Here is a 26,690-nt window from a genome sequence, read left to right as displayed (position 1 = left end):
GAGGGAAACGAGTGGTGCTGAACCAGGCGGGACGGAGGGGAGGAGGAGCAGAGGTGTGGAACAAAGCAGTGTTCCGGCTAAGCATTGGTCAAGAGGAATTCATCGCTGTTCGCGCGGAACTTGAAATGTCGCAACTTTTAGGCCCCTTAGTTAACGCGCTAATGAATGTTGGCGCCTAAAATTGATGCTGGCATTGTTTTTACATGTACCTCAATGTGTTTGCTAAGTTTCATTGCGATCGGCGACTTCACCATTGTGGATGTTCCCTTGTCAGAGTCTGATTACAAATTCATTTATCGTTTTCCCCCGAATGTTGTTACTTTTTTAAAACTCCCTCATGCCTCTCTTATCAGCCATATGGTACTGCTTAATAGTCCTAGTTTTAAGACCTTCATCTCTATAAAATTTATTTTTAAATAGGATAAAGACTGTTTCGCGATCAATAATACCATCTATTACTTTGGTTTCTCTATAGAGCTCATCTGGTTTTACCAGCTCTACTACAAGTATATTTTTCCCTCTAGTTGGTTCCATCATTTTCTGAATCAGCTGTCCTTATCATATTAACTTATTTGAAATTTGTTGGTCATGCTTAGTGTCATTCGCATTTCCTTCCCAATTGACATTTGGTCTATTGAGATCTGCGGCTACAATCATGTTCCTTTCCATGTCGTTTCCCACATAGCTGATTATCTTATCAAATAATTCTGAATAAGCGTCAGCGCCACTCTTTTCCGGTCTGTACACTTCAAAGATATCAAGTTGACTATTATTTTTAGAAATGATCCTTACACCTAGAATTTCATATTTGTCACCTTTAACTTTTTCATAGCTTACAAATTTTTTTTCACCAGAATGAAAACTTCTACCCCTAACATTCCTACCGTTTCTCTACCATACACACTCCAGTTCCGTGAGAACATTTCTGCACCCATTATATCATTTCTCAGCCATGATTCAACTCCTATTACAATATCTGGTAAGTATATATCTATTAAATTACGGTACTTACAGTAATTCCATTACTTTCTTTACATTACTTCTGCAGTTCAACACTAACATTTTTATATCATCCCAACTTGACTTCCAGATCCCTGTATCATCACCGCTCTCTAGTACACCCCGTTTTCCAGAATGTACCTCCCTATAACCCCTCTAAACAACTGTTCTAAATAACACGTACCACTGAGGTTTAAGTTAAGGCCATCTGAGCGCAGATCCCTATCCCCTACCCACTCATTAGGATCTGGAAATCTCACTCCCAGTTTCTGATATACCCACTACATAGTCTCATTTAAATCCCCAATCTCCTTACAGTCAGTATCCCTCCTACACAGCATTCCACTGATAACAATTTCAGCTTCCTTGAATTTCACCCGTGCTGCATTTAAAAGATCCCACACATCCCCAACTATGTTGGTACTTAAACCTGCTTGCCTCACGTTGTAGGTACCAACGTGAAACACCACCACCTTCTCCTTTCCCTCCTTCACTTCTACTTTCTTCAACATCCACCTCAACATAATTCCTGGATAACACTCCACCCTGGTTCCCTTTCCTCCACACACTTTCCCCACATGTCTAACAATGGAATCCCCCATGGCCAGAGCCTCATTAATATCCCTCCCTTCCTGGTCAGCCCAATCTTTCCTGACAGGTGCAGAAGCTACTTCCTCCTCCCTCCTCCCCCACCATGACCCTGTTCTACCTGTATTTTCCTACCTTCTACTCTACATTTCCCTTTCCTACCCTTCCCATTCATCCTACTTCCACACTTCTCAACAGGTTCCCTGTTCCTCATCTTCCTTCTGTTCGTCTACCTGCAGTGACTCGCACCGATTTCTCACAGACACCTGTCCTGAATTCTGATCCTGAATAGAGCTCTTAGCCTGCATTCTCCTACCCCTTAGAACATTTGACCACCTGTCTTCCACAATTTCCTCCTTTCCTTCCCATCCCTCTTTTATACCTACTGTATCCTGTACATTGTTTGAGGGAGGCCTACCTTCTTTATTGTCTTCTGTCGGAATCCTAATTATCTCCCTCAAAGTCTCCAACTACTCCCTCGTACTCTTTGATGCCTGACCACATCCACAGCCCGTACACTTGCACTGCTTAGCTATTCTGGGCGGAAAAATTAAAAGAAAAGGGAAAAATAAATTACTACGGGCAAAAGAAAAGATGGGAATGAAATATTGTCTAGGGTAGTACACAAAGATCACACGGCAATAGGGTAATTAATATACTACTACATTACAATACTACTTAGTCGTAATATATTTTTAACCTTCGAAACAATTGCAGGATAAAGACTGCCGTTAATACCCAAAGGAATACACAAGAATTACACAATTCTAAACTGCAGTTAAGCCTATCAAGGATTACACAATTCTAAACTGCAGTTACACCTATGCTAATTTCAACAACAAAATTCTAATAAGAAAGTTTCTACAGACACATCTACTATACTACACAAATACGTTACAATATATTAAGCACGATAATTTCTAATAAAATACTACAATACGCTACAATAATTGTAAACTACGTTCAGACGTATCCTAATTACAATATGTAACTACTAAGCACAAACAGAAATGAAGCTTGCAAGTTTGTAATTCGCAGGAACAACTCAAAAATTACCAGCAAAGCTAAATGCGTAGACAGATTATTATTAGTACTATTTTATCCTACTATGCTCCAATAGATACACACGAAACATACACACCCTAAGATACGCACAAATATAGCTGGCAAGATACTATCTAAATATACCGTATTTACCCTTCAATTCTAAACTGAAATGTGGTTATATGATTTAACAGTTGGTGGATTACTATTATTTTCCCTACTACGCGGGAAGGAAAAGTAAGTGTTTGTCTAAAATAATTTCTGTCAAAACTACGCCGGGGACTTGAACTGCAATATTACTGGGATATAGGAATTTGATTATTAACGGTTATTTATTTATTTATTTATTTATTTATTTATTTATTTATTTATTATGCCTTGGTAGATGGCGATGTTGGTGTTCTTTTCCTCCTCTTACACTTAACCACTGTAGTGATACATCATTGTGAGCAGAATTTTAGTACCAGTGCATAATATTATATAGTAAATAATAACCTACAAAAAATTTTCTAACTCACATTCATTCGATCATCCAGTCATACAAGTTAGTCAGCTGCATTCATCAGGTAGTCTCGGCAAGCAGTCTTATGAGGTGGTATTTCTGACACTGACAGGCAGGGAATTCCGAAGTCTGGAACCCATCACAACAATAGAATTGTTATACATAGAGGGAGGAACCAGAACGGGTATCACTGCTCTGAAAGGAGGACAAACACTTAAGCTGTGATGAAATGTATAGTGGTGTGTCTTCAGAGAGCAGTCGGTATATCTGTATCAGTATGTGATACGTTCATCGTTTATTAGGTTTCAACCATGAAATAGTGTGATAGTGTGGGGTGACATGTGTATGATAACACAGACTGCATATAAATCTAAGGCAACAATTAAGCGCTCGCTGAAGTTCCGAAGTCTGCTCTTTCGTTGCGTCTACAAGAATGACGTCACAGTAGTCGAAGACGCGAAGCACTAGCGTTTGTATGAGTTTGACTCTCACATTACAAGGCATTTCTGTTTCTTTCAACTGAATGAAGTATCGAAAATATTTGTACAAACATTTTTACTCGATGAATAAACGAAGGTGCAAAGTCCACAAATTATCAGCTAATTCATGTATTTGATTACTCAGCAACAATATTCTCTTTGTCTCGTTGGAATGCAACAAACAATGGTCAACAATTCAAAAACTGTTGAGTAATTATCAGGGAAATCAAGTGGATTTTCTTTAACTTCTTTTTAAGTCGAAGTTTACAATCATATCGTGTTATTTAATTGAATAAATTATTACCTTCGTGTTAGTTTGAACGGATATCTGTAAGCAATACCGGAAAAGCTGAGGAAGTTACAACTCCTTTGTTAGTAATATTCCAGCGAACCAATAGATATTTAATAATAATTTTTAGAAAAGACTTCGTATGATAACCTAAATCTAAATTCGGAACAAAGCACACCTAACTAGCCTACTTAACCTACAAAACGTAATCTACTGAACACCAACTGAAATAATTCTTAAAGAATTGAAGTAAATACCACTCAAAATCAAAATCAATTAAATCAATCACTACTGATCTGCATTTAGGGCAGTCGCCCAGGTGGCAGATTCCCTACCTCTTGTTTTCCTAGCCTTTTCTTAAATTATTTCAATGACATTGGAAATTTATTGAACATCTCCCTTGATAAGTTATTCCAATCCCTAACTCCCCTTCATATAAATGAATATTTCCCCCAATTTTTCCTCTTGTATTCTAATTTTATCTTCATATTGTGATCTTTCCTACTTTTAAGAACGCCACTCGAAATTATTCGTAAACAAGTGTCATTCCACGCCATTTCTCCGCTGACAGCTCGGAACATACCACTTAGTCGAGCAGCTCGTCTTCTTTCTCGAAGTTCTTCCCAGCCCAAACATTGCAACATTTTTGTAACACTACTCTTTTGTCGGAATTCACCCATAACAAATCGAGCTGCTTTTCTTTGGATTTTTTCCAGTTCTTGAATCAAGTAATCCTGGTGAGGGTTCCATACACTGGAACCATACTCTAGTTGGGGTCTTACAGAGACTTATAAGCCCTCTCTTTTACATCCTTACTACAACCCCTAAACACCCTCATAACCATGTGCAAAGATCTGTATCATTTATTTACAATCCCATTTGTGTGATTACCCCAATGAAGATCTTACCTTATATTAACACCCAGATACTTACAATGATCCCCAAAAGGAACTTTCACCCCCATCAACGCAGTAATTAAAATTCAGAGGACTTTTCCTATTTGTGAAACTCACAACCTGACTTTTAACCCCGTTTACCATCATACCATTGCCTACTGTCTATCTCACAACATTATCGAGGTTATTTTGCAGTTGCTCACAATCTTGTAACTTTTTTATTACTCCATAGAGAATAACATCATTCGAAAAAAGCCTTACCTCTGATTCCACTCCTTTACTCGAATCATTTATATATATAAGAAAACACAAAGCTCCAATAATACTGCCTTGAGGAATTCCCCTCTCAATTATTACAGGGTCACATAAAGCTTCGCCTATTCTAATTCTCTGAGAGCTATTTTCTAGAAATATATAAACCCATTTAGTCACTCTTTTGTCTACTCCAATTGCACTTATTTTTCCCAGTAGTCTTCCATGTTCAAACCTACCAAATGCTTTAGACAGATCAATCGCGATACAGTCCATTTGACCTCCAGAATCCAAAATATCTGCTATATCTTGCTGGAATCCTACAAGCTGAGCTTCAGTGGAATAACCTTTCCTAAAACCGAATTGCCTTATATTGAACCGGTTATTAATTTCGCAGACGTGTCTAATGTAATCAGCCGCTTTTCTAGTTTTCAGCTTTTGTATCTTATTGTAAATATCATTGTTATCATATGTAAATTTTAATACTTCCATAGCACTAGTCACCTCCTCTATCTGGACATTTTCCTTGTAACCGACAATACTGCTGACAATACTTCTGCCATTTGAAGATCCTCACATACACACTCTCCTTATTCATTAATTATTCCTCGAATGTCCTTCTTGGAACCTGTCTCTGCCGTAAAATACCTATACATACCCTTCCATTTTTCACTAAGATTTGTATGACTGTCAATTATGCTTGCCATCATGTTATCCTTAGCTGCCTTCTTTGCTAGTTTCAATTTCCTAGTAAGTTCCTTCAATTTCTCCTTACTTCCACAGTCAATTCTAACTCTATTTCTTTCAAATCTGCACCTCCTTGTTAGTCTCTTTATTTTTGTATTATAATAAGCTGGTTCTTTACCATTCCGTACTACCTTTAAAGGTACAAATCTGTCTTCACATTCCCAACAATTGCTTTAAACCCATCCCAGAGTCTGTTTACATTCTTATTTATCGTCTTCCACCAATCATAATTACTTTTTAAAAACTGCCTCATGCCTGATTTATCAGCCATATGGTACTGCCTAATAGTCCTACATTTAAAACTTTCCGTTCTCTCACATTTATTTTTAACTAAGACAAAAACAGCTTCGTGATCACTAATACCATCTATTACTTCGGTTTCTCTATAGAGATCATCTGGTTTTTATCAGCACCACGTCCAGGATATTTTTCCCCCTAGTTGGTTCAGTCACTTTCTGAATCAGCTGTCCTTCCCATATTAGCTTATTCGTCATTTGTTGGTCATGCTTCCTGTAGTTCGCATTTCCTTCCCCTATTGACATTTGGTGAATTATGATCTCCCGCTACAATCACATTCCTTTCCATGTCGTTTCCCACATAGCCGATTATCTTATCAAATAATTCTGAATCTGTGTCAGCACTAAACTTTCCCGGTCTGTACACTCCAAAGACATCAAGTTGCCTATTATCTTTAGAATTGAGCCTCACACCTAGAATATCATACTTGTCATCTTTAGCTTTTTCGTAGCTTACAAATTCTTCTTTCACCAGAATGAATACTCCCCCTCCCACCATTCGTATCCTATCTCTACGATGCACACTCCAGTTCCGAGAGAAAATGTATGCATCCATTATATCATTTCTCAGCCATGATTAAACTCCTATTACAATATCTGGTAAATATATATCTATTAAGTTACTTAATTCTATTCCTTTCTTTACATTACTTCTACAGTTCAACACTAACATTTTTATGTCATCCGTACTTTATTTCCAGTTCTATGTTCCTTTATCACCGCTCCCTAGACAACACCGTTTCCCTGAATGTACTTCCCTATTACCCTTCTAAACAAATTTCCTAACTTATACGTACCAGTGCGAGTTAAGTGAAGACCATCTGAGCGCAGATCCCTATCTCTTACCCACCCATTAGATTCTAGAAATTTCACTCCCAGTTTCCCACATACCCACTCCCACTCCACTCCTTCCATTTTATACCAAAAAGCAGCAAACATCAATATATAAAGAGCATTAAATGGATCGCACACACAAAAAATTAACCAATTTCAATAGGTTTTAACTATTTTATCACTGCGATAATGCATGAGCACATTCAACAGTCGACCATTCACAAGCACATCCAACAATGACGATCATAATAATAAATTATGGATTAAATACCGGCATCACATACTTTGTTGATGCAGATGTGTCTAAATGTCGCCTATATTCATTTGTTATGTAATTATATGTTTAGGTCTAGATCACCTGCAGTCAGCGCGCAAAATAACTGGTATGTTTTCGTGAAGCAAATTGGTTGAGGTTTTCGCCATGATTAAAATCATGGTTCATCTGATTTTCATTTTGACTTATGACGATTTCATTAAAGACAGGACCGATTTGATTTAAGTAATTACGGTCACAATTAATTAATTGCCAGCGAATTTAGACGGTCAGCTTCATTCTTTGATTTAATTTTGTGGATAGTGTTGTCCGGCAGGATAATGTCGATAAGGTTTCATGGATTAAATAATAATAATAATAATAATAATAATAATAATAATAATAATAATAATAATAATAATAATAATAATAATAATAATAATAATATATTTTTGAATGATGAAAATAATATTCAGCATCTCCGAAGCTAAAGGCACAATCGTAACTGAGGATAATCAAATAAAGTGTTTACTAAAGAATGTTTTAAAATTTGGGCTTGGTTTTTACGTTTTGCTTCAGAAGTTCACGAGTTAATGCAAATTATGAGTACGGGATGGGAATCATACGAAATTTTGTGAGTGTGTGGATTAGTTGATGATAATAGAATAATTTGAGCAGCTGTGAATTTTATAGTGTAATTGATGTTTGTTCGTGGATTTAATTTGAGATATGATAGATCACTTGAATCGGCTCTCAACAATAGTTTTCTTTGTTTCAACGTGTGAATGGTGATTTATTGGCTCTAAATTGGAGGATATGTGAGATGGAATGTGTCCCAATGAGCCATGTGTGTTAAGGGACAATGACTGAACCCGAGAGGAAGATCGAGGTTCCAAACGGAAATTCTGCTCCGTCAGAATTCATTCATAGAGTGACAGATTACATAACGTCCCGTAAAATTTCATCCCAGATGCAGAAAATCTGCTTAATTCTATGTAATAATGACACTGATTTCCAAGAGTGTAGATATCTGACATGATATTTACTGTTTCTAGTGCAGTTTTTCATGCTGATTTCAATTCTTAAAACTGTCTTGGCTCTATTGCGTCAGGTTTTGCAGATGTTGACAAAGTTCTTCCATCGAACAGCTTTCATCGAGAATGGTTTTCATGGTTTTTCGTTATTTTTATACGAAGCAGAACAATCTCATTTGCTGCTTCTTTATTGGCAGTGACAGTGGACGTTATGTGGTCCAGAGGTTGTTTTGCTACGTGTGCGGCTATGTAATGAACAATGTGTCTTTATAAGGTGACGCAGTTAGGGCTCTTGGCCCTCTCTTACATTTAACCACATACAATTTTTATATTCTTTTACAGCTTTAATTTAAAATATGATGGTAATCAATAACAGTTTCTGAGATAAGACGAGCAAGTCAGATAAGGAATAACAATAGTACAATTAATTATGATTACTATTGACGAATATGCATAGGATAAATAGGGAGTGGACCATAACAAAGGTAGCAAATTAATACCTAAAGAATATATCTATTAACTAGCATGAAGGAAAAATTTTAATATGAGGCAAAACATTATTTAACTGAATATTACGATGTTAATCTGAGTACACGAAAACCATGTTACAGTGTCTGTTTAGGAACAGTCTTTAAATGAGAAGAGTAAAAATGTAAATTGGATAGCCTAAGATATTTAAATCTAATATGTAATTTTTGGTTTCATTTAGTGGTCATTCACTCTAACATTCTTTCGAGTCAACTGTAAGTACTCTGGAGGATTTTGTGGTAGACTCCTGTAAACGTCCTAGATGTGCAAGACTTTCTAACATCTGCTGGGATCATATTCCATAACATCGAAGGAGTGACCAGGAATGAATGGCTATAAGTATTTGTCCGATGCCGCGCTTTTTAAATTAGTGATTCGGAACGAGCGTTAATTTCGTGGAACGAAGAAAGTAGCCTAAATTTGGACGACAGATAGGTGGGGCTGTTTGTAGAGAGCAACTGAGAGACGACGGTCATTTGGTGGATTTTTTTACGATCGTTTAAACGTAACCATCCCAACTTCTTGTAGAATGGTGTTATACAAGTATGAGCATCATGTCGGAGCCGGGTGCCATATCCAGTATGTGTCATGTGGTGCAATGTTCATTAGTACTCCATGAAACAGTCATTGCTCTAGTGAAACTTCCGTCTGTGAGTTTCTTCCTCGGTACAATGTTAAAAATATGTAAATGGTTGATGTCTATATCACAAGAACGGTGGGCGATAGAGACAAGTGGTTTGTGTATTCTGAATCAAAATGTTTCAGGTGTCTCAGAACGCGTTTTGGATACTGTGATATCCGCAAAAAGTCATTTTTGTTGATCAGTGTAATTTAAGCTCATTCTGTTGGCAGGAGATTTTAATGCCTAATTTAATGCAGAGGGAAATTTAAGACTATGGAGTGGGTATGTGGGAAAGTGGGAGTGAAATTTCTAAATGCTAATGGATGGGTAGGAGATAGGGATCAGCGCTCAGATGGCCATCACTTAGATCGTCGTGGTACATAAAAGTTAGGAAATTGGTTTATAAGGGTTATAGGGAGGTACATTTAGGGAAACGGGGTGGCCTAGGGAGCGATAAAGAGGGAACAGGGAACTGGTAGTCAAATAGGGATGACATAAAAATCTTAGTGTTGAACTGTACAAGTATTATAAAGAAAGGAATATAATAAAGACATTTAATATATATATATATACTTTCCAGATATTGTAATAGGAGGTGAATCAAGGCTGGGAAATGATATAATTGATGCAGAATTTTTCTCATGGAACTGGAGGGTGTATCGTACAGATGGGATAGGAATAGTAGGAGGGAGAGTATTAATTCTGGTAAAAAAATACTTTGAAAGCTACGAAAAAGTTAAAGGTGACAATTATGATATTCTTGGTGTAAGGCTCAACTCTAAAGATAATAGGCAACTTGATGTATTTGGAGTGCACAGACCAGGAAAGGGTAGGGCTGACGCTGATTCAGAATTATTTGATAAGATAATCAGCTATGTGGGAAACGATAAGGGAAGGAACGTGATTATAGAGGGTGATCTCAATTTACCAAATGTCAATTGGGAAGGTAATGCGAACGACTGGAAGCATGACCAACAAATGGCAAAGAAGTTAATATGGGAAGAGCATCTGATTCAGAAAGTTATGTAACCAACTAGAGGAAAGAATATTCTGGATGTGGTGCTGATAAAACCAGATGAGCTCTTTAGAGGAACGGAAATAATAGGTAGTGTTACCGTGTTTGCGTGGAACAGAGATGTGAAAGAAGGTGCTGGCTTGAATGGGTCTATATTCAACACTCAAAAGATTAATTTAGGACTTTAAAAATTTCTTTTCAGATATTAAATGTGAACAAAACAATTTGCTTGACGACAGAACATGGTTGCAGGTACAGAGCTAGTTTGGTACAAAATAGAAAAGAAACAGTTACTATTTGAGCTTCCAGCTCCCAAATTACATAAGTCCCTACATCACTACTGTTGCGTTTAGCTAGATAGGGAAGGAGACGAATCTCCCAATTTCTTTCATAGGATATTTAAATCACACAATTTTCAAGAGCATCTTTTGCTTCCAAGGTTACAAGTTACGGCCTTCCAAAGGCACCATTCAATATTCACACAAATTTCTTTCAAATGAGAAGAAAGAGCTTCTATGCTCTATATTCTACCAAGGAGACTGCGCTCCAAAACCTCTACAGCCTACTCAAGGCAACCTTTAACTATTACATTTGTGATTAGAGCGTCTTTGTTCAATAAAATTTACAATTTCAGGCCTCTCTAGTCACAACCTACAATTTGCAAGACCGTATCAATTGTCTTTTAAGTTTACAAGGAAGAAATAATACAGGGGTATCGATAACCCATTCTACCGGGCCTTTGTGGAAAGCAGCAGGTTCAATTACTGGCCCAACAATCAAAAATGTATGGAGGCGAGTTAGCTTGCAGAGTTAGAAAAAATGGTGGACATTACCTTAGCTGATGTTCTGCTTGCCGATGGATGAGGCCTCCGCCTCCTCTCTTAACACAAACACACTCAGTAACAAGACGATCAGTAAGACCAGTTAGCTCGAAAAGAAGTTAGATTTCATACCCGAGAGGAAGGTTCGAGAAGGCTCTGGATTAAGTCCAGACACACCCTCCACGTTTTATTGGACAATCGAAAAGTTACAAGACTTACGTGATTGGCTGAAAATTAAATACACAAAATTTCTGATGGGCCAGACTCCAAAGCTGGCGGATGAGTTAGAGGTGTTGCGAACTTTTAAATACCAAAAAACAAGGAATACTCGATTCAGTTTAGAAAACCTACAAATACCAAATGTTTAAAATATTTAGTAGTTCCACTTTACTCCAGAGTGCATGACATCAGTTTCTTTAATACAGACACCTATGGAGGAAAGTTAGAATTTCTTGAAATAGTTGTTGCAAACTTTATGTGTTACAAAGTGTTCTTCAAGGTCCTTCCTTTAAATGCACGGGTTTGAGGTGTACCTCCCAGTACAGGTAGTATTAGTGACCACGAAGCTGTTTTTGTGCCAGTTAAAAATTAATGTGAAAGAAAGGAAGTTATTAAAATTAGGATTATTAGGCAGTACCATATGACTGAAAAACAGGCATGAGGATGTTTAAAAAAAAAGTAACTTTGATCGGTGGAAAACGGTAAAAAGAATGTAAACATACTCTGGGATGGGTTTAAAGCAATTGTTGAGGAATGTGAAAAATAGGTTTGTACCTTTAAAGGTGGTAAGGAATGGCAAAGGCCCACTTTATTATAACAGAGAAGTAAAGAAACTAAGGAGATGCAGGTTGGAAAGAAATAGAGTTAGAAATGGCTGTGGAAGTAAGGAGAAATTCAAGGAACATACTAGGAAAAGAATCTAGCAAAGAAGTCAGCTAAGGATAACATGATGTCAAGCATAACTGGCTGTCATACAAATTTCAGTGAAAAATGGAAGGGTATGTATAGGTACCTTAAGGCAAAAACAGGTTCCAAGAAGGACATTCCAAGAATGATTAATGAACAAGGGGAGTATGTATGTGAGGATCTTCAAAAGGTAGAAGTATTCAGTCAGCGGTATGTAAAGATTTGTGGTTATAAGGATACCGTCCAGGTAGAGGAAGTGACTAATGGTAAAGAAGTATTAACATTTACCCATGATAACAATGACATTTACAATAAGGTGCAAACATTGAAAACTATAAAAGCAGATGAAATAGTAAAGACAATGGATTGGGATATAGTACCAAATACGAGCAAAGCAAAGTCATCTCCGTACAGGCCACGAAGGCCCGTAATCTCGGCACGTTGTGGGGTAGACTGGTTAGCTCTACGCCCGGCCGCCTTTGCCCTCGGGAATTAACCTGGTATTCATTTTTAGGTTTAGGCTGAGTGAACCTTACGGCCATTTGTACCTCCGGAAGTGGAAATCTTGTTTCTTAAATTTTGCGACTTCCTGACAAGGATTCGAACCCACGTCCTTCCTGGCGAAACGAGCACGCCTTTACCGCCTCGGCCAGGCAGCCCCTACCATATGTGAAGTACTTATTTAATTATCTTATTGTCTGCATGAAGGAGCTGTACCAAATGAATGGTGAGTTGCTATAGCCCCTGTGTATAAAGGGAGGGGTGATAGACATAAAACTGAAAATTACAGACTAGTCAGATTGATATGAATTGAATGTAAGCTTTGGGAAAGCATACTTTCCGATTATATGAGACATGTTTGCGAAATTAATAACTGGTTTGACAAAAAGCAATTTGGTTTTAGGAAAGGTTATTTCACTGAAGTTCAACTTGTAGGATTCCAACAAGATACAGCAGATATCCTGGATTCAGGAGGTGAATTAGACCGTATAGCGATTGACCTATATAAGGCATTTGATAAGGTAGATAGGGCAGATCATGGGAGACTACTGGCAAATATGAGTGCAACTGGACTTGACAAAAGAGTGAATGGGAGGCTATGTTTCTAAAAAGTATAACTCAGAGAATTAGAGTAGACCAAGCTTTACCGGTCCCTGTAATAATTAAGAGGGGAATTCCTCAAGGCAGTATTATTAGACCTTTATGTTTTCTTATATATATCAATGATATGTGTAAAGAAGTGGAATCAGAGATAAGGCTTTTCGCAGATGATGTTATTCTGCACAGAGTAATAAACAAGTAACAAGATTGTGAGCAACTGCAAAACGACCTCGATAATGTTGTGAGAAGGACAGTAGGCAATGGTATGATGATAAACGGAGTGAAAAGTCAGGTTATGAGTTTCACAAGTAGGGAAAGTCTTCTCAGATTTAATTACTGCGTTAATGGTGAGAAAGTTCATTTTGGGGACCATATTCTTATGCTAGTAGATTTACGTCGCACCGTCACGGATAGGTCTTCTGGCGACGATGGGATAGGAAAGGCCTAGGAGTTGGAAGGAAGCGTCCGTGGCCTTAATTCATTTCCTGGTGTGAAATTTGGGAAACCTCGGAAAACCATTTTCTTGGCTGCCGACAGTGGGATTCGAACCCACTATCTCCCGGATGCAAGCTCACAGCCGCGCGCCGCTAATTGGGAATCATTGTAAGTACCTAGGTGGTAATATGCGGAAAGATCTTAAGTGGGGTAATCATATAAATGGGATTGTAAATAAAGGGTACAGATCTCTGCACATTGTTATGAGGGTATTTAGGGGTTGTAGTAAGGATGTAAAGGAGACGGCATATAAGTCTCTGGTAAGACCCCAACTAGAGTATGGTTCCAGTGTATGGGACCCTCACCAGGATTATTTTGTTCAAGGACTGGAAAAAATCCGAAAAAGAAGCTCGATTTTGTTCTGGGTGATTTCCGACAAAAGAGTAGCGTTACAAAGAAGTTGCAAAGTTTGGGCTGGGAAGACAGGAGAAAGAAGACGAGCTGCTCGATTAAGTGGTATGTTCCGAGCTGTCAGTGGAGATATGGCGTGGAATGACATTAGTAGAAGAATAAGTGTGATTGGTGTCTTTAAAAGTAGGAAAGATCACAATATGAAGGTAAAGTTGGAATTCAAGAGGACAAATTCGGGCAAGTATTCGTTTATAGGAAGGGAAATTGGGGATTGGAGTAACTTACCAAGAGAGATGTTCAATAAATTTCCTATTTCTTTGCACTCATGTAAGAAGATGCGCTTGTGAATGGTCGGCTCTTGAGAGTGCTTTTGCATTATCGTAATGATAAAGTAGTTAAAACCTTTTGAAATTGTTTAATTTTGTGTGTGTGTGTGTGTGTGTGTGTGTGTGTGTGTGTGTGTGTGTGTGTGTGATCCACTTAAATCTGTTTATATGTTGGAGTTTATTGTTTGTTGGTAGAAATTGGGAGTAGTGGTATTTGCCTGAATTTCTTGTTCAGTTGGTGTTCAGCATATTACGTTTTCTAGTTTAAGTAGGCTAGCTAGATGTACTTTGTTTCGAATATAGGTTTATCTAATAATATTAACACTTTTTAAAATCTAACTTCTATATATCTGTTGGTTCATTGGTATAACATATGAGTAACAACACAGTAAAGGTTTCCACCTATTCAATACAAAATATATTCACAATATTTTGAAATTACATGGAACTAGTTTCGACCCATCTAGGGGTCATCATCAGCCACATCAAAGCAAAGATCACTCTTGACGAAATCCTAAGAACATGTTAATTTTAACAGTACGCAGTTTCATCCAGATGTCGTAAATCTATCAAACACGCCCATAAGTGAAAGTGAACACTTAACTTTATCCAAAGGACCGAAACACAACTGGCCAAACTTGAACAGCCTCAACATAGCCGCTACTATGATCACAGAACCAGAGCTAGCTATTAGCAAAATGCCGGAAGATACGCAAAATGAGGTTAGAATCGATGTTAAAAGGAAACTGACTGATATCCTCCACAATTTAACCAACCCCGCAAATAACCTCATTAATAGAGAAAAAATAGCTGAACAAAAGCGCATATACGCCCTCAAGAAGAAAATTAAAGACAACGAACTCATCGTAACCAAAGCTGACAAAGGCAATGCAACAGTTATCATGGATAAAAAAGTATATATTGAAAAAACAAAAAACGTTTTCACAGACAGCTCATTTTCCATAATTAAAAAAGACCCCACCCAAAAAATTCAAAAACTACTTAAACAAACTCTTAAAAACACTTCATTTTTATTTACCGAACAGGAAAAATCCAAACTCATACAAACGAACCCAGGACTCCCCACTGCTAAAGATCTTCCCAAAATACACAAAGCCTGAGTTCCCATCCGCCCAATTATCAACTATAGACCAAGCCCCTTATACAAAATATCACAATTCATCCAATGTTTCTTAAGAAAAAATTATCAATTTTTATCCAAAAAGTCTATTAAAAACACATCAGAGCTAGTAGAAAAACTTAACAAGTTCAATTTGCAACCTGATCACTCTATCCACTCTTTCGATATTGTAAACATGTACCCAAGAATACAAGTATCAAAATTAATTCCGATAATTATAAACAATTTAAACAAAAACAGCCACTTAAGCAAACTAGAGATACAAGACTTTATCACAGTATTGAAACTAATCCTCAATAATAACTTTTTCACTTTCGACAATGTCATATATCTACAAGATGGTTTGGCAATGGCGTCACCGGCCTCAGGTATCTTAGCAGAAATATACCTGGATTTCCTCGAATACACCAAAATTGACAATGAATTTGAAAACATTCTCTTTTGGGCCAGATATGTTGACGATGTCTTTGTAATCATGAATGAGAAATCAATTAACGCATCCACCACCCTCTTAAGACTCAACAATATTGATCCTCATATCAAATTCACACTAGAATCCGAATCAAATATAAAAATCAACTTTCTAGATTTAACCATCACTAGAAACTCAGATTCTTTCAGTTATAAAATATTCAGAAAACCCACTCAAACAGCCTCCACCATTCGCCAAGATTCAGTGCACCCCCAGTCCCACAAACGAGCCACATACAACAGCCTAGTTCACCGAGCCTTCAGCATACCTATGTCCAAGAAAGACCTAAAGAACGAACTCAACACAATCCGCGGAATCGCAAAATTCAACGGCTTCAGCCACCATTTTATAGAAAGGATAATCAATAAACATAAATATCGCCCAAAAACTACCCTCAAAAAAGAAACAACTAAACCTCTAACATTTTCCACCTTCACGTTCAACAATGATGTCTACAAGTTAACCAATATCTTTAAGAAACAAGGCGTTAAAATAGCCTTCAAAACCAACTATAAGAACATGAACGTTTTACACAATACTTCACACATCAACAGGACCAGCAGTTTTTTAAAATCAGGAGTTTATAAGATCAAATGTAACACCTGTGGAAAAACCTACATCGGGCAAACCGGTAGAAACTTCAATATCAGATACCACGAGCACACTAACGCAATAAAATACAACAAGTTTTCAGCCATCGGCCAACACATGCAAGATTATAACCATAATTTCACCAATATCGAACAAGACATGGACATCCTCGTATTAGCAAACAAGGGCCCTTTACTCGACATAATGGAAAGTTACTACATACACCTAGACCAATACTTTAATGCCAGTCACAATCTCAATGAAATCTCAGAGAAACCCAACATACTCCTCGATATATTTATCACTTTCCTCAGAAACAATAATGCAGCCAACCAAAACTCAATCCTAAATTTAATCAAAGGTACTTTTCTGAGACAATTACCCTTTCTCCCGCACCCTTCAACCCCACCTTAAGCCCTCTTACCCTCCTAAACCTCCACTCTTCCTAAGCCATATATAATTTTATATATGTCATTTCACATTGCATTCTTCATTATAAGGACTTACTGTTTTCCATGATTATATAATTTTGACAACACTAAGCCCCCTTTTATACTTTGTTCCAAAACTCTTATGTATATTCCTTGTATATTTATTGACTATTACTCACCTGTCCCATACTAACATCTCTTTTCATTTACCACATTCACTTGTTATTCCATAATAATCTTACTGTTAAAATTAACATGTTCTTAGGATTTCGTCAAGAGTGATCTTTGCTTTGATGTGGCTGATGATGACCCCTAGATGGGTCGAAACTAGTTCCATGTAATTTTAAAATATTGTGAATATATTTTGTATTGAATAGGTGGAAACCTTTACTGTGTTGTTACTCATATGTTATTCTCAACTCAATACGGACCAACAACATGAAATTTATAACCCTTAATCATTGGTATAACACAAAAGAATTGTACTTCGGCAGCTTTTCCGGTTTTTTGTATAGATGTCCGTTCAAACTAACATGAAGGTAATATTTTATTCAATTAAATAACACGATACGATTGAAAACTTCGATTTAAAAAGAAGTTAAAGAGAATACAATTTATTGCACTCGATAATTACCTAACAGTCTTTGGATTGTTGACGATTGTTTGCTGCATTCCAACGAAACCAAACAGAGAACATTGTTGCTAAGTAATCAAATACACGAATCAGCTGATTACTGTATTCCGATAATTTGTGGACTTTGCACCTTCGTTTATTTATCGAGTAAAAGGAAATAATCAAATTCCCATATCCTAATAATATTTCAGTTCACGACCCCGACGTAGTTTTGACTGAAATTATTGTAGACAACCTCTTATTTTTCCGTCCCGCGTAGTAGGGAAAATAATAGTAATCCACCATCTGTGAAATCATATACCGGTAACCACATTTCAGTTGAAAACTGTACAGTAAATACGGTATATATAGATAGCATCTTGCCTGCTATATTCGTGTGTATCTTTGGGTGTGTATCTATTAGAGCATAGTGGGATAAAATAGTACTAATGATATCTGTCTACAAACTTAGCTCTTCTAGTAATTTTTGAGTAGTTCTTGTGAATTACAAACTTGAAATTTTCATTTCTGTTTGTGCTTAGTAGTAACATACTGTAATTATGATACGTCTGAACGTATTAATTCAGGTAAACGGTTGGTCTAAGCAGCGGTGATAAGAGTGTTGGGATCTGAAGTTCAATCAAGGAAGACATAGAAATGTTAGTGTTAAACTGTGCCGTTTTCATATGACGTTGAGATCAAATAATCACAGTAGAACAGCGCAGGTAATGGTGCATTGAACCAAGATTGGAGGGACTCACAAACATGGCTCCAGTAGTAGACCACGCGTCTCGTAGTATATGTGGATGGCACAGATCCAGTGAGCAATTTTGCCCTTCGGCCTTAGGGGCCTTGAGTGCAACTTTCGATTGGTGATAAACTAGACTGCATTGATGTTTTGTATGGTGGTAATGTGGAACGGAATCGCGCTGGCCAGAGTTTGACCTGCACCCCGGGGGGTGGTTTAGTTTAAGAGAGACTTAGGCCTTTTGTGGCGAAGGCCGTCAGTTTCATAGTTACCCAGACTTGAGATAAAAGGGTTTGGATTGGATTTCAGATTTGAATAGAATTTTTTGGCTGATGTCAGGATTCTGGAGTAGATGTAATCGATATGGAGATCGTCGAGTATGTCGCGATTCCATTCGTACCATTGCGCACCTGTGATCATGCGCAGAGCACGATTTTGCAGACGTTGAACTTTATTGAGGTGCGTTTTGGCTGCGATCCCCCAGACGGGACTAACATATTCGAGGATTGGCCGAATTAGAGATTTGTACAGCAGGAGCCTGTTTTCTAAATTGAGCCCATTTTCGGCTTTCATAATGGGTATAATTTCGTACAGGCGCCGGTACGCCTGGGCCGAGATTCTGTCAATATGTTGCCGAAACGTTAGTCTTCGATCTAGGGAAACACCCAGGTATTTCGTGACATCATTCCACCGGATCACTTCACCGGAAAAGACCAGTGGCAGGGGATCTGAATGAAAGCGTTTAGAGAAGAGGGTAGCACTGCTCTTGGAAACATTTATTTTAATTCTCCACTGTCGAAGCCATGGTTCGATGGTGGAGAGGGCTTCTGGTAGGTAATTTTGTACACTGGGTGATTGCCAGGAATTTGCAGAGATGCCGGTATCGTCGGCGTACATGTAGACTTTCACGCACGGAGGATAGGGTATGTCAGACATGTATAAATTAAAAAGTACTGGTGATAGGACTCCTCCCTGAGGGACCCCAGCGCAGATAGGGCGAGGGTCAGACAAGAAGTTGCCAACTTGAACCTGAAATTTTCTTTCTGAGAGATAGCTTTGGATGAGATGAATAAAGTAACTGGGATATTCAAGGTTTAAGCTTGTAGATAAGTCCTTCGTGCCATTCCCTGTCAAACGCACGCGAGATGTCAAGAAAACAGACTCCTGTGTGTCTTCTGTTGTTAAAGTTCTTTGGAATTTCTTCAGTGATCCTCATAAGTTGATGAACAGTAGAGTGACCACTTCTGAACCCGAACTGCTCGTCACTGAGGAGGTGCTTATTGTATATAAAGGTTTGAAGGCGAGAGAGAAGGATTGTCTCGAAAAGCTTAGATAGGATAGAGAGAAGAGATATAGGTCTATAATTTTGGGGGAAGGTGGAATCAGAGAGTGCTTTTGGAATCATGATGACTTTAGCCAATTTCCAGGGGTTGGGGAAATTGGCGTACCTGAAGATAGCGTTGAAGAGTTTGGTGATGAAGGTTATGGCTTTCTTTGGAAGGTTCTTTAGGAAGGTAGCAGAGATATTATCTATACCTGGAGTTTTCCTGTTTTTGAGTTTGCGTATGGCAGCAAGCAGTTCGGAGGGGAAGACAAATTTGAAGTCAGCGGGGAGGTTGGAATCACCTACGTTTTCTATGTCCTCCTCAACGAGATCTATGAAGTCGTCAGACGGCTCAATGTTGGGAGTGCATGTCTCTTCAAGGGTGTCCGCAAGAGCATTAGCTTTGTCATAATCAGAGTGGACCAACCCTCGGAGACCGTGTAGGGAGGGTATGCCAGTCCTCTTCCTAATGAACTGTCTAGCCATCCTGTACAGTGAGTTATCTGCCTTGTTTAGCTCAGCCAATCTGGATTTCCATGCTCTGGTCTTATGGTTCCGAATGAGAGTGTTCAGGTTTCTTTTCTGGTGGTTCCAGACTGATTTGAGGTGGGGGTCTCTAGAGAGGTGCCATTGCTTGCGGGTGCGGTTCTTGATTTTGATCTGGTCTATTATTTCAGTGGGGAGTGAGTCAGGCTTGGACCTGGCCACGGTGGGTCCCACGGCGGAAGATTCAGCTGCAGCGATGATGGCGGAGGTTATTTCCTTTGTGAGAGTGTCGATGTCTTCTGGTCCCTTCACACTATGGTTGCCGTGGCTGTGGGATTGAAGGTGTTCTCAGTATGCTTGCCAATTGATCTTGCGGAGGTGGATGGAAATGGGTATGGGGGTGTGCAGCGGACTAGAGGCCATAGTCATGAGAACAGGAAGGTGGTCTGAGTCTAGAACATCGATTGTAGTGAGTTTGACGTAGTGGTGGATGTTTGAGGAGATGGCGATGTCCAAGGTGTCAGGCATAAGGTTAGGATTATGGGGGTAATAGGTGTGGCGGTCTGGGCCGTGTATGAGCATAAGCTTTCCATCGCAGTAACGAGCCAGTTCATTGCCCCTGGGGTTGGAGGTTCGACTATTCCACCGTAGCTTCTTGGCGTTGAAGTCACCCGCAAGCAGGTGTTGGTGTCCAGGACGTATGACTTTATCCAGATCGGCTGAGTCAAACACGGCATTGGGGGAGATGTATCATGCAGAGAGACTGAGGGGTCTTTTGTGTGTAGCTACTTCAATAGTGGCGGCTTCAAGAGAGAAGAGGTCAGGGGGGTAGGGATCCGTTGGTGAGTGAGAGTATTACAAATGAAGATGGCAGTGCCACCGCGTAGACGCTTGGGACGGTCATTCCTGTAAGACTTGTAGTTGGGGGTGTGGAGGGAGTGGCGCGGTTTGAGCCAGGTTTCACAAATTAGGGCGATTTCTGCCTTCAGTTTCTTGAGTAGCTCACACAGTTCGACATGTTGACGTTGAAGGCCTTCGGCGTTCCAAAAAAGGACCCTCAGCTCTCTGGAGAATGCCCTGTAATTAGAGAAGTTAGGCATCGTGGAACCACTCAATGAATGCTTCGAGAAGGGCTCGTTTCTTTGCAGCAGGGGTGGGGGCAGCAGCTATACGGGAGAGGGTGTTCTTGATTAATGTGATGGAACTTCTGATGGTGGGGTCGGTAAGTAGTTTTAGTACTTCGAGTAAGTCTGAAGAAGTTGATGTTAGGGAGGGTGTAGACGGTGCTCCCCTTTCTGATGAGGGGGCCGTGGTATTATGGAGAAGAGGGAAATCTGCAAGAGTGAAGTTGATTGCGTTAGCAGGGGGGGACGGAGCAGGTTTAGAAGGTTGAGGGTTGGTGGCGTTAGCATATGTGACGTTAGCCTTGAGTTTGGATGGGGGAGGGCCGGAGGTACCTTTGCGAGTTGAGGGGAGTCTAGAGTTATAGGATTGAAGGATGCGAAGGTAGTGACTGCAACCTCGGTAGCTGGCAGTATGTTGATCACCACAATTAGCACAGTGAGGTTTCTGCGTGCTGTCTCCTCTTTTGGGACAGTCATTTGTAAAATGAAATGGCGTATGGCTTTTAGTGCCGGGAGTGTCCGAGGACATGTTCGGCTCGCCAGGTGCAGGTCTTTCGATTTGACACCCGTAGGTGACCTGCGCGTCGTGATGAGGATGCAATGATGATGAAGACGACACATACACCCAGCCCCAGTGCCAGCGAAATTAACCAATTATGGTTAAAATTCCCCACCCTTCCGGGAATCGAACCCAGGACCCCTGTGACCAAAGGCCAGCACGCTAACCATTTAGCCATGGAGCCGGACAGTCATTTGTAGTATGGTAGTCACCACAGATTACACATCTGGAAAGGCAGCGGCATCCGCCGGACAGGTGGCCATATCGTTGGCATTTGAAGCAGTGAACCGGCCCGGAGGGGCTGTTGTACTTTTCAATCTTGATATCAGTACGGAGTAGGTGTTTAATGTCGAAGATATTCAGCTCACTGGAGTGGTCGGTGTAGTAAGTGACAAGGAAGAGTAGGAGTCTCCTTTTGTCCTTCTGTGATGTCATGTGGGCAACTGAAGCAATACGGAATCCGGTAGCAGTGAGTTTTTTGGCTATCTCTTCTAGGTCTTGAGTGTGGTGGAGGCCTCGGATGACTACTTTCCTGTAGGCTCTGTCGACAATGAGTCTGGTGTGGTACTGCCCGTTGCATTTTTTGATTAAAGCTTTCAGCGTCTTAAAGTCTTCTAGGTTACGGATTTGGACACGGATGCCGTCGTGGAGAACTTTGATGGCGTACTCTATTTAATTGGTCTTCAGGTGATCTGTAAATTGATTAATATTCTTCACATCCTTGATATAAACAGGAGGAATCTTGATTCTTGCAGATTGGGATGTCTGGGGGGAGTTGGGTTGGGGGAGGGGCAGTTGTGGATTGCTGGTCGGTGCTGAGTAGCCTTGATATATCAATATATATAAATCACTATTAGAAAATGTCAACCACGAGAAATGGATTTTATTAACATCTTAAAATTTAATATTGTGTAATATTAGTTACGTAGTTGTAAACTTAAATACTGTATGCACTGTAATTCATGTATTTCATAAGGCGAAACCATAGGAAAAATACGTAAATGGACATTACATATGGTAAGGTATCGATATCATAAAAACACAATGGTGGCGATATCTATGTCGTAATTAGCAAAGTTGTATTCCTTGAAATAGTAATATAATATATTATATATCTTATTATATATTTTATAAAGTTAGAAGATTCCGTTGCAGCTCACTGTTAGGATGAAAAATTGTAACGCAGATGATTATTGAGAGGTTATTGAGACAGAGAAAAGATTTCACGTTGGAAAGGCAAAACATTTGTGACAAGCAAAAGATTTGGAATTGTACACTGACTGACAGTGACAATGCAACACCAAGGAGGAGTGGTTCGAAAGGGATGAAAGTTGGGGAAAAAACAGAGACGGCACGGATGGATAATTGATGTTTATTTCAAACCGATATGCAGGTTACACAATGCGCACGGCATCGACTCAGTAGGATGTAGGACCACGGCGAGCGGCGATGCACGCAGAAACACGTCGAGGTACAGAGTCAATAAGAGTGCGGATGGTGTCCTGAGGGATGGTTCTCCATTCTCTGTGAACCATTTGCCACAGTTGGTCGTCCGTACGACGCTGGGGCAGAGTTTGCAAACGGCGTCCAATGAGATCCCAAACGTGTTCGATTGGTGAGAGATCCGGAGAGTACGCTGGCCACGGAAGCATCTGTACACCTCGTAGAGCCTGTTGGGAGATGCGAGCAGTGTGTGGGCGGGCATTATCCTGCTGAAACAAAGCATTGGGCAGCCCCTGAAGGTACGGGAGTGTCACCGGCCGCAGCACATGCTGCACGTAGCGGTGGGCATTTAACGTGCCTTGAATACGCACTAGAGGTGACATGGAATCATACGCAATAGCGCCCCAAACCATGATGCCGCGTTGTCTAGCGGTAGGGCGCTCCACAGTTACTGCCGGATTTGACCTTTCTCCACGCCGACGCCACACTCGTCTGCGGTGACTATCACTGACAGAACAGAAGCGTGACTCATCGGAGAACACGACGTTCCGCCATTCCTTCATCCAAGTCGCTCTAGCCCGGCACCATGCCAAGCGTGCACGTCTATGCTGTGGAGTCAATGGTAGTCTTCTGAGCGGACGCCGGGAGTGCAGGCCTCCTTCAACCAATCGACGGGAAATTGTTCTGGTCGATATTGGAACAGCCAGGGTGTCTTGCACATGCTGAAGAATGGCGGTTGGCGTGGCGTGCGGGGCTGCCACCGCTTGGCGGCGGATGCGCCGATCCTCGCGTGCTGACGTCACTCGGGCTGCGCCTGGACCCCTCGTACGTGCCACATGTCCCTGCGCCAACCATCTTCGCCACAGGCGCTGCACCGTGGACACATCCCTATGGGTATCGGCTGCGATTTGACGAAGCGACCAACCTGCCCTTCTCAGCCCGATCACCATACCCCTCGTAAAGTCGTCTGTCTGCTGGAAATGCCTCCGTTGACGGCGGCCTGGCATTCTTAGCTATACACGTGTCCTGTGGCACACGACAACACGTTCTACAATTACTGTCGGCTGAGAAATCACGGTACTAAGTGGGCCATTCGCCAACGCCGTGTCCCATTTATCGTTCGCTACGTGCGCAGCACAGCGGCGCATTTCACATCATGAGCATACCTCAGTGACGTCAGTCTACCCTGCAATTGGCATAAAGTTCTGACCACTCCTTCTTGGTGTTGCATTTGCTCTGTCAGTCAGTGTATATTTAAACGCACTGTTATATAAGTCTAATAATCTCAATCCAGATTATTACAGGCTCATTCTACTCAAGAAGAACGCATGTTTATTTGGAATATACACAAGAATAAAAGGATGGAGGGCTAATACGTCATAGTAAGCCCTGACCATAGTTAATTATGCGGATATGAATAGGAAATACCGCACCATGCGCAGCCTTAACGCTGGTCCACAAGTCAGTTAATCTTTGTAAATTAATGTGAAATAATGTTCTTTCTTGTAGTTTCTCTTTCTATTTCCTAGACGTAATATGTAATTTCAAGTACATTTAGATGTTCTGAAGTAGTTCGATCCGAAACAGAGTGGATACGTAATAAGTAATGGCGAATATTATTATGATTCCACACACTGCGACAGTACATACATATCCGTGTGGGAAATTTTTAAATTTATATTTTAAACAGGAGTGTGTGGGATTATTTATTGAGACGTTCCGACTTTGATGGTTTTAATGTCGGATATTATTATTATTTCCTGGTGAATAGTGCAATATAAATACGTGTGATGTGCGGTGTTCTGACTATCATTTAAATTGCTATTCTTTAAGAAGTGGAAATGTTGAGGTTTCTCATGATGTGAGCCAATGTATATGAGTCTTTAGAACTAAATTATCGAATTAATGACTCAATTTTGTACGAGGTATATCTTGTAATGATATAATTATGTGAAGTGTTTCATGTTATACAGTGTCAAACTTATACTACGCAGGTAATTCGTGTATTTGTTGTTGATTTGTGGTTAATATTAGACATATGCATTTGTATTAGTTGATTTACGGCGAGGTAATATGTAAGTGATGATTGAATATTAATGGAAGGTGATGTCTTCGCAAGTGACAGTGAATGTTGGGTTGATGTATTATTTTATGAAATGCTTTAGAGGCATAATTGTCAATGTTCAGAAATCTGCGGGGCCAACCACAGTTTTATGCCCATTGTAATTGAAAGAATTAATATTAACTCATTTATTTATGAATCAATAACATAATAAATTCATCATCAGATGGTATATTTAAGTTCGTCTAATATGCGTTCATGATGAGATATGCCGTGCAAGTGAAGTCATACGAGTTCGTACATGATTTGACGCATACATTTCATTCATACTGTGCATGCTAGATGCAACAAACGTGATCACTACACGTTTTATGCATGTTTACAAGAGCGTCGATCTTTTGATGGTCGTGATTACTATTCATGAACTACCGGTAATTATAATGTTGCGTTATTACTAGCGATGTCTTGATTCTCATTTGAATGATTCGCGTCGTTTTATTTTGTATATAGTAACTGATATTAAGACGGGATACGTGCGGCACCCATATTAATGATTAACTGTCGTACACATAGCTACGAGGATAACTACCATGGTACGTAAATAAGATTTAATAGTAGTTGCAGTATTTTGGACTGAATAGTAATTTGATTTGTAGATTGGATTTTATGTGATTTATTGATTTTATTTAAATAAGATTTTGTTATTTTATTATGATACCATACCATCCCATCCTTCATGTCGTACATTATTTTACTGATAGGGTAGCTCCTCTAAGGTATGTGTAGAGATTATTATGTGTGTAATTATTTGTCTATACGAGCACCTTCAGGACAGTTTATTTTAGAAAAGGTTGATTCAGATTTTATTTCATTTTCCTTTGAGTTTCAATTGCGAAAGAACATTATTGATAGTATCATGTACTGAAAGCAAATGTCAACTACCAGGAACTGTATATATATATATATATATATATATATATATATTAATAACATCGATCCCTGCAACGGAATGATATTGAATTTTGATAATCGTCATTGAGAAACAGGTTATTATATTTAGGTTTATAAAATCATACATCACATCCATGAGAATTATAAGAATAATATTAATGGTTATTGTGAACTAGTGTGCACAAATTAATAAGGTAATTGAAATTCAATAGATGGTGTTTAACGTTGTTCGCTGCATTACATTGATAGGTTCGAATTGACAACTGATTTCTATCTTAATATTTTAATTCTCATATATCTTATTCAGATTTCATGTAGATCCTCGGTTTTGTCTAACCTTATTTAGGGATTTTATTTGAATAAACGT

The sequence above is a fragment of the Anabrus simplex genome, chromosome 1 (genome assembly GCF_040414725.1).
Source record: "Anabrus simplex isolate iqAnaSimp1 chromosome 1, ASM4041472v1, whole genome shotgun sequence".
NCBI lineage: Eukaryota > Metazoa > Arthropoda > Insecta > Orthoptera > Tettigoniidae > Anabrus > Anabrus simplex.
Note: the sequence above shows the minus strand (reverse complement) of the source record.